The sequence below is a fragment of the Oenanthe melanoleuca genome, chromosome 3, assembly GCF_029582105.1.
Source record: "Oenanthe melanoleuca isolate GR-GAL-2019-014 chromosome 3, OMel1.0, whole genome shotgun sequence".
In the NCBI taxonomy this organism is placed as follows: Eukaryota; Metazoa; Chordata; class Aves; order Passeriformes; family Muscicapidae; genus Oenanthe; species Oenanthe melanoleuca.
In genome coordinates, this window is record NC_079336.1 from 93720585 (window position 1) to 93732261 (window position 11677).

Below are 11677 nucleotides of genomic sequence, written 5' to 3' on the forward strand. Positions count from 1 at the left end.
TCATCGGAGTCTGGATGCTAAATGAAACAGAGCTCCAGTGGGAATGAACATATAATGAAAGACCGTACTCTAATACTTTTGTAGGAAGGAGTTATATTAAGCTTGCACAGGTAGCCTTCCCTCTGGCTTTTTGTGACTTTTTAGGTGCTTAATCTCATAAATATTTTTTCAGAGTGCATGTGAGATTCAGGAATGAGGTGGACTGTGGGTAGGAAAGTAAACATGGGCATGGCTGAGCTCAGGGATGTGCTTACCACTGCACTGAGGCCTGAGCAATAGCATAAGCATATTTATAGAGGAACTCCTTTGCATATAAGTGTTCCCAGTCAGGAGGCACTAAACACTAAAAACAACAGCATGCACTTTATTCCCCAGAACAGTCTGTTTCTAAGCAATATCATTTTCATCCTGTTTTTATGAGAAAACAGTTAGAACCAGATAAATAGATGGCTGTGTTGGTACTTGTTTATTACAGATGATATATCTATCATTTATTTGGATCGACCTGCTGTGGAGTCACAGGGTTCAGGTCTGTGGAGCAGAGCAGGTTGGAGGGAGCAGGGACACCCAGGGCTCCTGGAGTAGCCGAGGGCTCCATGTCCCACTGTGCTCCCAAAGAGGCTCCGTGTGTGCCAGGCTCCATCAGCAGCTCCCCTCCCAACACACATCTCTGTTTCCTTTTGTGGCTCACAGCTGAACATGATGGTGCAAACTAAATTAGCCTGATTTAATTTACACTCAACTCAGCAGGGGATGTTATAAACACTGATTTACTGTGTCCAGCAGCAGCGTTGGAAGAACCAAAAATGTTGGTTGAGGGAGTGTAGATCCTGCTTTTCTCAGCATATTTTGGAAAGGATGGTCCCTGGCACCCATGGGAACGTTCAGGGGGATCTGTGTGAGTGCAGAGTGTTCACAGCAGGCTCTGTTGGACATGATGGCGGGGGGGAAATTATGTCAGTCCCAATGAATTTGTTGCACATTTAAGGCTGGGAGTGTGCTGGATGTAGGTCTGCCATAGGTTATGTGCAAAACTGGTGCAGGACACCCAGTTTCAAATTGCAGTTCATTTTTATGTTGTACACATTGTTTTTTCTATCAGATTTTGTACTTATTTACTTCATACCTCTTTAATGCAGAGCAATGTAATTGCAGGGGGATTATTTTGCTATTGATTACTCGATCCAGGAAAGAAACAGAATTCATCCATGCCATGAATCACTAAGCATTTGCAGCAATAAACTTTATTGAGCCATGTGACTTGCTGTTACAGAATTGTAAAGAATCCTTTACTGGAATGATTATACCAAACCATGTACAATTCAAACTGAATTATCTGGCTCACAATGAAATGTTTTTGGCGAGGGCACCTACTCGGACACTGTGAAGCTTTTATATTGCTAACAGAATAATGTTTTCTGGGCAATTTTGAAGATATATTACTCCTCATTTACAATGTGCATTGTGAAAAAATGGTCTGAAATGCTGCTGAAGGATTCATTCGTTTGTAACCACAGCATTTACAGGATGCTTTGCAGTGGGTGGTATTGCTCTAGCAGAAATGAAAGAAAAGTGGGACTGTGGCTTGAGACTAGTATTGGTAATAAAAGCCCTTTTTGAAAAAGGTAGGTGCAAGAATAGCAAATAACGTCTGGAGTGGGAAGAGGAGATGGATGGTGAGGTATACTGTGACAATAAGGCTGAGATGAAATTGAAAGGAACTAATCAACCCTTTGCAAACAAAGTCTTCAGCTAGAGCTTATTGCTGCAAATACACACGCACAACTGGAAGTATTTAACGTTTCCTGATATAGTTGGTCACATATTGAGAGTGCAGTTAGGGTACAGCAGATACCAGCCAGCCTCACTGCTCACATCCATTCTGCATGGTCAAGGCTTCTGTCTAGATGGCAACAGGACAGGCTCTACTCTCAGGCCTAACAGGATTCCAAAAGAACTAAGACTTACAGGAATGACAAGCATAGCTGGAGAGTTCGTGGCTACAGTGAAGAGCTATGGCAGTTTCAGGCAAAAGGGGAAGAGCTGGCCTCTGGGGACAAGTAACCACAAGGCAAATTGCCCCAAGATCATGGGGCTCTTGCCCTTAGGCAGCTAGGGATGACCACCCTAGGGATACCAAGATGGCCCAGGTTTGAGATAGGCAGAAATACTCAATCTGTGTGTTTCTTTCTGGATAGTCAATTAAATGCTGTTGAGACACCGCAGTGTAATTCTGTCTGAGGTCACATCTCTCCTTTTACCAGTTTTACAGTGGGGCCACCAGGACATCTGCCTTGCCTAGAAGCATATTTGCAATCTTTTACTGAGAAGTATTCTATTCATGCAAGTGACTACTGCACAATTATAGCTGTCCAAGCTGTGCCAGCAGACTTTGATCACAACTCAAGATGCTTTGTGTGGAATGAATAATGTTGCTTTGCTTGTGATTATTAAGCAGTGTGTGTAATCCTAACTCCATGACCCACAATGGACCCCTAAAGAGCAAGTTGTCATTGGACTGGCACCATGAAAATGAGAATTTTTGAAGCTTTTGGAAGGAAAATCCTGTTTCCAGGGGCAGGTGCTGCCTGAAAACTGTTCACTGAGCAGAATGGGTGCAAAATGTCCCACTAGTGCAGACCTTTGCATGGGCAATGATGGGAGTGAAGAGACAACTTGGGAACATGGAGTCAAAGCCACTGCTAAATCCAAGTGCCCACCAGTCCTCACTCACCCACTCTCCAGTTCTACAACCCACCAGTAGCCACAATTCTGACAATGGGATTTCAAAATTTGCAAACCTAAAGTCTTGCTTTATTTCCTCTGTGAGCTGTTCAGGTCAGTGTTTCATGGAAGGCTGTGGAAACTTTTCTCCAAAAGTTAGTCCTGCTAGGCTCTGGTTGTATGCAAACCTGTGCACCAGTGTGGAAGAGGGTGAAAAGCTGGACTGTAATACAGAGGAATGACTGCATCATTATTCAGAAAATTGAAGGGCAAAAATCCCCTTTGTTATTATTTACAGTACCACAGTGTCATGGGGAGAAAGATCAGGGTCCCAGGGTGATGGCTACTGTGTGACACAAGAGCAGGACTTGATGTTTACTTAGAAAAGACATACTTTTGCAATTTCCCGGGGGAGTGATCTGTGTTCAGCCTGAGGCTCTGTTAAGAGATAAGATTTGACCTGACCTCTGCCTCCTGAGGTCCTCCTCCCTTTGCATGCCATAGCATGGCTGCTCTGTAATCCTCCTACAGCTGGGAACTGGATTTTTCGCACAAGCAACACTTCTATCTTGTTGGCGTCCAAGAGCTCAAGTTATGACCCCATCCCAGGGTTTGGGGCTTGGCAGGAAGCCAGTGATCTCTGAGTAGTTCTTTTGCACCTCTCTCTCTGTACATATTCCTGTGAACCACGTCACCTTCCTTAAAAACTGTGGCAATGCTGTGTTGAAAAAGAAGATGAAAAAAATCCCTTTTTTTTCCCTCCCCTGCTCAAAGAGCAGCTCCTTGCAGAATGAAATGCTAACGAGTGCCTTTGCCTTTCCTTCCTGCTGTGTCTTACACTGAATTAGACCTGAAAAGCAGTATCACCAAGCTTGAAGTTCAATTTATCAGTGCAGTCAGGATTGATTTGTTACACTACCTATTCCGGGGAAATGAATGTCTCCATCGCGCTCCCTTCCAGTGCAGGCAGACCTTTGTTTTGCTCACATCAGCCATGTAATGTAGGAAGCTGACTTTCCACAGATAAAGGAAGAAACCTACAAAATCCTGACTAATTCTACCCAGCCTGGCAGTGCCAGAGAGTGATGCCACTTGCAAAGGACACATTTGGCACTGTGGTGGCTGCAGATACCAGGCAGAAGTGCTCTCTACCTGGGCTTATCTGCTACTTTTTTGTTATTGAATAAGTGTTTAGTGCTGTAAGTGTCCTAGAAAATTATTCTTGGATGAATTACATGTCCCCATTATCACTATTAATGTTACAGCTGGACCATCGTGTTGATCCTTGGAACTCATATTCACAGTAGGAGTCAGTTGAAAACAAACTTGTTTTTTGTGCAAATTTTCAGCTGTTGTGTGAGACAAGAAAAATGGACTTTTCTACTGCTGTTGAGGAGGAAAATTTTCACTCATAATCTAGCACAGGGAATCTCCATTAACAGAGCAGCAATTATAAATCGTTTTCTCTTGCAGCACATTTTGATGAAATATTTGCAATGAACCACATACAAATGTGAGAATTGCATATTCAGGCTCAAAATACCCAAAATGTGATTGCTGTGAAGTGTTACAATTTTAAAAGACCCTTCCCCCCCAACTTGTCATGCACACATCAAATGTGGAGGGAAGGGTTAAGAGCTAAGCACCCTGCAGAACCATGCAGAGTTCTTCATGCTCCTGGAAATGTGGCTACAAGAAGGATGTCTATAGCTGGTGCTCATTAAATGAGGTGAAATGAAAGAGGTAGTTGCTCTAAAGTAGCTTTTTTTCTTCAGGTAAAAGCAGGATTTCATTCTCATAAATATGCTGCAGCTAGACATAAATTACTTATTGCTTGAAAGCAGCTCTGCACTGCTGAAGAGCTGGAGCATAAGAGTGAGAAATTTGGTCTTAAGCTACCCTGAGTGGGTGCTTTCAGCCTGGCTGCTGGTGGCAGCAATGCTGCTTTTTGCCTGGGCTGAGGCTGTCGAGGGCTCCTGCCTCTGCAGCTCAATGCTGAGTTTCCAGAGGATGGAGGAGTGGGATGACGTCTGTGATTGTCCCATTACCGCAGTCTCTCCCTTTCCACAGCCCTCTTCAAAACCCAAGAGTTAGTTTGGAATACTGCTCCAGAAACTGGGGCCATGCTTTCTCTGTAAGTCTTTGGCTACATCCCCCTATTAATGGAGTAGGTGTCTTTTGTGCTCCTTTGGAGCACCCACCCTCGTTGACCCTTCTCTACTACTTGGGTGTTCATTGTGATTTATTGTGTTTCATTTTAAAAGGAAAAAAGAAAACAATATCAACATCACCCACTCTTCCTAGCTACTCCTTGGTCTCAAATCTCAGCAGAATCATAACCTTAGTCTTAAAAACTGTCTGCTACTCTTAGGGCATAGGTCCGTGTGTAGCAAAAGACTAACACAGATGGCTGAGGTGTTTCCCCTGATCCTCTTGGCCAACATTAACTCCAGCTGCTCCTTAGCTCCAGCTCTGCAAACTCAAGTCTGAAGTCCTGCAGGAACTGGCTCATGTTGGACCACATGTCCCAGCACCAGGGTGTGACCGCACCCAGGAGAGGTGGCACAGACCGAGCTCTTATTTTAACTCGGAGCCATGCTTGTCTCAGAGCCCTTTTCTAAAACCCAGGTACTGCCCATGCTGAATGCATCCCTTGTGCACAGCTTCTACCTTTCAGTGAGGCTGGGGAAATGTCAGCCTGATGTTAAGATGCTTGTCCTCAGGGGCTCTGTCCCCTGGCCTCCCGACACTCACCAGGCAGATATGGACAAGAGAAATAACACTGAGCATCTCCAAAGTAGTTTGATCTGAAGGGCTCATTATTTTTGAACAGCTGAGTTGAACATTACTGAGAACTCAATTTCCATTTCAGCTTGCTTTTCTACTTGTGCAGGGCAGAGCGTGGGAGCAAGGCTTGGGCACTTCACAGCCTCCTCTGCATGGATCAATATTTTCCAATGTGCACAAGTTTCCCAGAGTTTAAACCGCTGAGTTTTGCAGAACTTTAATTGTATCAAATGCAAAAAAGAAAGGGATACTCTATCAAACCAACACATAGCTAAGCACATAAAGAATTTAGGGGATGAATTAACAGAAAATAATTCATATGCTGCAAGAATAAACTGCTGAGTCCAGTAGAAGGAACTCCCATTTATTCTTCATTTTTATTTTTACTTTTATGGTTTACAAGTACTTGGAAATAAAAAAATGGCAAGAGAAGTTTGGTGGAAAGGCTGTGTGGAGGTGCCATTCCTCAACACTACTCTTTAAATTATGAAAAATCTTGCAGTAAATCTAGAACATCAAAGACCTTCTATCAGCTCTGACCACCTGATGGAGCTGAAGGAAGCTGAGAAGTCCAGGTTATTTTCCTGAATTAAGGTGACGGAACCTGAGCTAGACACAGCTGTCACTGGAGAGCTTACTGTGACAGGAAATAAGCCCTTCCTGCTGTGAGCCAGACATTCTTCATTTCTCAAATTATTTAAAACAACCAGAGGCAACAGAGTGCTGCTATATATGTGTGAAAGTTAGGATCACCTGAGAATGTTTCTCCTCAATGGCCTGGTATATAGAATTATAGAATAATTTGTGTTGTAAAGGACTTTTAAAGGTCATCCAGCCCAACCCTTCTGCAGTAAGCAGGGATATCTTCAACTAGACCAGATTATTCAGAGCCTCATCCAACCTGTCTTTGAATGTTTCCAGGGACAGGTCATCTGCCACCTCTCTCGGCAACATGCTCCAGTGATTCACCATCTTCATTGGAAAAAATGTCTTCCTTACATCTAGTCTAACTCTTACCCTCATTCAGTTTAAAGCTATTCCTCCTTCTCTTATCACCACCTGCTCATGTAAAAAAATCCCTCTGCAGCTTTCTTGTGTGCCCTCTTAAGATACCGGAAGCTGCTCCAGAGTCTCCACGGAGCCTTCTCTCCTCCAGGCTGAACAATCCCAGCTATTCAGCCTTTCTTTGTAGCAGAGGTGCTCCAGCTCTCTGAACATCTCCATGACCTCCTCTGGACTCACTCTGACAGGTCCACATCCTTCTTAAGTTGGGAGTCCCAAGGCTGGTTCAGTACTCCAGGTGGAGTCTCCCGAGTAGAGAGAAAGAGTCTGTTCCCTGGACTTGCTGGCTTTGCTTCCTTTGATGAAGCCCAGCATATGGTTGGCAATATATGAGGAGCTGCCTTTAGTTAACAAAGCCCAGAGAGAAGGTCTCCTGATGGTTGGTAAAGCTGCTTTCCTAAGAGGCTGTGCTGGGTGCCTGTGACCTTCCCAGGCTGGGTCCAGGAGCTGAGCTGGCTGTTTTGCAGGGCTGAATGGCAGGCTGAAGGTCCTGTAGCATCACATGAGACTGCCTTTCTGCTCTTTGTGTAAAGTCAGTGTTTTTCATTGGTAAATAACCCTGGCCTGGGGATGGCTTTGGTGAGGGATGAGGCTGTTCTGATGTTAACAAGACGTGGTTGCAGTGGGATCAACTCTTTCTGCATTGCTTGGGTAGCAGGGTGAAAGTACTCCATGGATGAGCAGCCATGGGATGGGAGTTGGGCACACAGTGTCTCCATCAGTAGCCAAGCTCTTGGGGGCTGCTGAGGATATGCTCACCTGCTCTATTGCCCCCAAACTGAGGCTACTCCTGGCTGCTTCTGGACTTTGCAGGGACAGTCAGCCTGGGACCTGAGCCCCTCCTTGCATTTAGCACATGGAGGAGGCAAATTAAAGGAGTCATCCTTCCAAGTCAGGGTTTTTGTACAGCTCATCAAACCCAGAAACCACTCCTTTTTCTCCTGGCACTAGGCTCAGCTTGCTGAAACAAAGATTAAAAGCCTGGATTCCACTAAAGATTCTTCATTGGCAGCACAAACAGGCTCCCTAGGGAAGATTAACTATTCCCTGCACTGAGGGGAGTTTGAGCTTTAGCAAAATGGACTGATGAGAAAAACATAGGTAATACTGCAAAGATGAATTTGATGAACTTGGGCAGAGCACAGTGGAGGCATGAAAGGCTGGTTAAGTGTTCGCTTTTATGTATAGCTGAGTTCTAGGTCTTTAGACAAGACTTAATCTTTTCTATAAACAAATAACACATTCATTTACATGAATAATCCACATTTCTTATGCAAATCATTTCCCTGTTGCTATTTCTACTGAGAATAATATTCAGTATAATTACCACATTAATTTAGTGAATCTATTTACACAGGATAGCTCTCTGTCCATGAACACTCTTCACCAGAGAGGCTCAAAGAGCAACAGGGGAGGCCAAGCTGCCAGTCATGTGTGCCCTGTGCTTTCTATTTTTGTTCCCATGAAGCATTCTGGGACCGTTTGAGATGTCTGGGCAAGAGCAGAAGAATGCCAGCATCCTGCCTCTATCCCAGGGAGAGCACCTGCTGCTAATGGAAGGCAGCTCTCCCCTGCTCACCAGCCTGCTGTTTGAGCTCCAGCTAACTATAATGAGGCAAGGCACTTTGAATAATAACTTTCCTTTGGGTATAAGGCTATCTTAATTTTTTGTGTGTTTAAGTTGGTAATTGCCACAGAGTTTGAAAATCTTCCAGGTTTTACCACTCCTAATTATGTTCTCATGCATATGCATCCCTTGCTTGCTCGCTCATTACTGCGAGAGATCAGAACCCTGAACGTTGGAGCGGTTCCCTCCAATTATCTCCCATAAGCAGAAGTTCCTGTGAAATACCTCTCCTGCATGGGATGGCCCAAGCTATTTGGAGAACATCTTGCTGTCCAGAGCACATTTTGCTCCAGGTGGTAAAATCAAGATGCATTTCATCCCTTGTGTGTCTTGCCCAGGCTGCTCCTGTCTGGGATGTCTCCTTGCTTGTAGCACCAGCCATTGAAATACTTGTTCAGGGGAAGTTATTAAGGTGTCCTAATGGAAAATATTTCAAGTTTCTAAGGCCCTGATTGCCTCTTTACCTGCTCTGTTTGCATCTATTGATCGTTCTGGTTCAACAAGACCCTCTGGGACTAAGAAACTCTAACAGGTTTGAATGCATTCATGAGGTTCTGTGCGGGGAAAGAAAAATAATGCTGTTGGGCTTCTGACTTGTTCTTGCTCAATAACAGCAAAACAAATGTGTGCAATTAAACATTACTTTGTTTTCTAAACAGCAGCCTTGAAATTTTGTCCTGCTAGTGGGGGAATCAAGCTGCTGCTTTGCTGTCTAACCAACAGCAATGATTTGGTGATGGGAAAGGAGATGTTAATCCACCTGAACACGTCCAGGATAGAATACCATTCCCTTGTAGGTAGGCAGGATTTTAGCACCATGTGTGCTTTTGTGCAGGAGATCACAGTGGATCCTGTGAAAAGATCAACACGGAGCAAGCACAGACGTTGACATTACTCACTCTTTTTGTACAGAGTAACTGCTTTTTAACTATTTTTCAGGGAGCTGTGGGGTTAGTTGTTAGTCCTTGGGGCTTTTGTATTGAGAGAGGGAGGTTGCCTGATCAAACAGAAATCACTGTCTTTATGCTTAAAGCATTGGATTGTAGATGAAGAAATGTCTATTCCTAGACATTTCACCTAAATAATGGGATTAAAATCTTAAGAAGTAAGGTGATGTGTGGCTCACTGTCTCCAGTTTTTGTATCCCTCAGGAGAAAGGAGAGATAAACAGTCAGGAATTTTTTCTATTAAAAAAATTTATAGGAGAAAGATGAAGGTAAAGCTTTCCACCCAGCTGTGAAAGCCCTCCTTCCCCAAAAGTACCTGGTGCAATATTACATAATGCCAGCTGTGTTAATAGATGTCTAGATCCCAGCTGGCATTGGGCCACACTTACATATCAGAAATAGAGATTTAATTCTGAAGTCTGCTTAACACCTGCACACAGAAGGACAGAGGCATTAAAGGTGCTTTAAGGACAAAGCTTTATTTTAGCTAATGTGTTCTCTCATCCATCACATGACTTGTTCCTTATTCTGTTGAGTGTCACCTGTCCAAACCACAATTATGGGCTTCAATGTATCTGAGAGACAGAGTCCTGCAGCTGGCAAAAAGGGACTGATTTAGCATATTCAAAGCCACAAAAGGGTTTACTCTGAATTCTGGCAGGATTCTCTGCTTTTAGAGATGGATTGTGTGGGGTGTGTGTGCAAGTGTGTGAGTGCACACAGGAGCACAGCTCCTTGGGAGGCAGGTGAGCAGCTTTGCTTCCCCTTGAAGTCCTTGAGGCAGCACTGGGGTCCCCTGGGAGCATGTGTTTTACCAGAGCTGTGCTGACAAGTGCAGGGTGCCCAGGACCTCACAGGCTCAGCTCCTACTGGTAAAGATTCACCTGTCCTGTGCTCTGTTTATGGATTGTTTGCTGCAAATTGGCCCATAAAACTCTCTGCTGCCTTTTCTCTCAAATGCTCCTTTGTGACCACTTGCAGTGCCTGCCACTGGTTGCTGGTGCAGTGACCTGTAGCTAGGCAGCTTACCCCACCAAAACACTGAAAAAACCAGGCAGTTATCACTTATTCAGGGGCTTTTTCTAGAAAATGGGAGCATCAGGAGAGACTAACATGCACCAGAGACATATGGGGACAGACAGGATCTAGAAAGCTTTATTGTATCAATAAAACCCAGAGGCTGGGCTGGTCAAGAGCAACCAGTGAACAGTATTGAAGGTGGTTTCAGTGGGAGAGCACTGTCCAAGGGAACTGTTCTTTGCTAAAATATCCCTCAGTCACACACTGAAGTCAATGTGTCTCCCTTCAAATTTCCCATTACTTTTCCTCTTGCTCCCACATCTGCTTGGATTGGTATCATTGGGCAATTGGAAATGCTGTGAGTAATGACTGCATCTAGTCCAGAAAAACCTGTGCTCCAGTAAATGGAGACAAGGACTGGGGAGTATGTGAATTAAACACAAGTATAAGTGGGTGTCCATTTGATTGCATTTGCTGGAGATGGAAAATACCTTGAGGTAAGCAAGAATTCCCCCCAGCCTTCCTCCTGTTTTACTACAGAGAAGTCTTTGCAGCTGTTCCAATGAGGGAGCTCAGTGCTGCCTCATCCATCAGTGCCACAGACACTAGCCTGGAGGTGGGAGTCTGACTTGTAGGAATTGCAGGCAAATGTCTGGGTGTGTGCTCTTGCCCATCGACTCGGGAAGCAGCTTCTGTTGCTGCAGCTGACTTGATGAGAGCTTCAATTAACAAATGCTATTAAAGTAGCTCTCCTCTTCATTTTATTTTTTTTTAATGCATAGCATTTCCTGACAGCTTAAACGTTTAATTAACTGGTAATGCCATCGTGGAAAGTTTGCTAGAGAAGAATGCTTGCGGTTTAATTGAAAGGAAAAAAAATCCTTTAGAGGTACTGGAAGAGATCTGCTTGCAACACTGAGAGAGGCAAAAAGCCTGCAGGAATTCCTGCATTTCCCTTTCTGAGTGCAGCAATAGGTGAGAAGGTGCACAGCGATATCATCACCCAAGAGGAGAAGGTGAGTGCTTCACAGCTTCATGTTTGACCCTCCCATTTAAGCTGCAGATGTAGGACAAGCTACAGTTCTGTTACCTCAGCACAGGAGACAGCCAATATAAAGTTTTGGTTTTATTTTTTTAATACTTTTTAATACTTACAATTCTCCTGGTATTAGGCCAGAGCTCTCTGTAACATTTTTGTTCTTCTCCAAGGACACACAGGGAGAACATTTTTCATATAAGCACTGGTCTGATTTTTTTGGCTTCTGTTACAGCACAAAAACAAAGGCAGATCTTACCTGCCACAAAAATGTGGAATACTGTTCATGTTATCTTCAAGAGCCATCGTGGAAGCTGTTTTTTGAGATGGCAGGGTACTGCCTGGGATGGCAGAGAGCCTCTGCTGCCCTCAATGCTGAGGGCTGTGTGAGATGGTAGCTGTGGGTAGGAACCACCAGCTCAGCACAGCCTTGCACCCCTGCAGCAGCTCTCTATGGGGCCATAGCATGGTGGT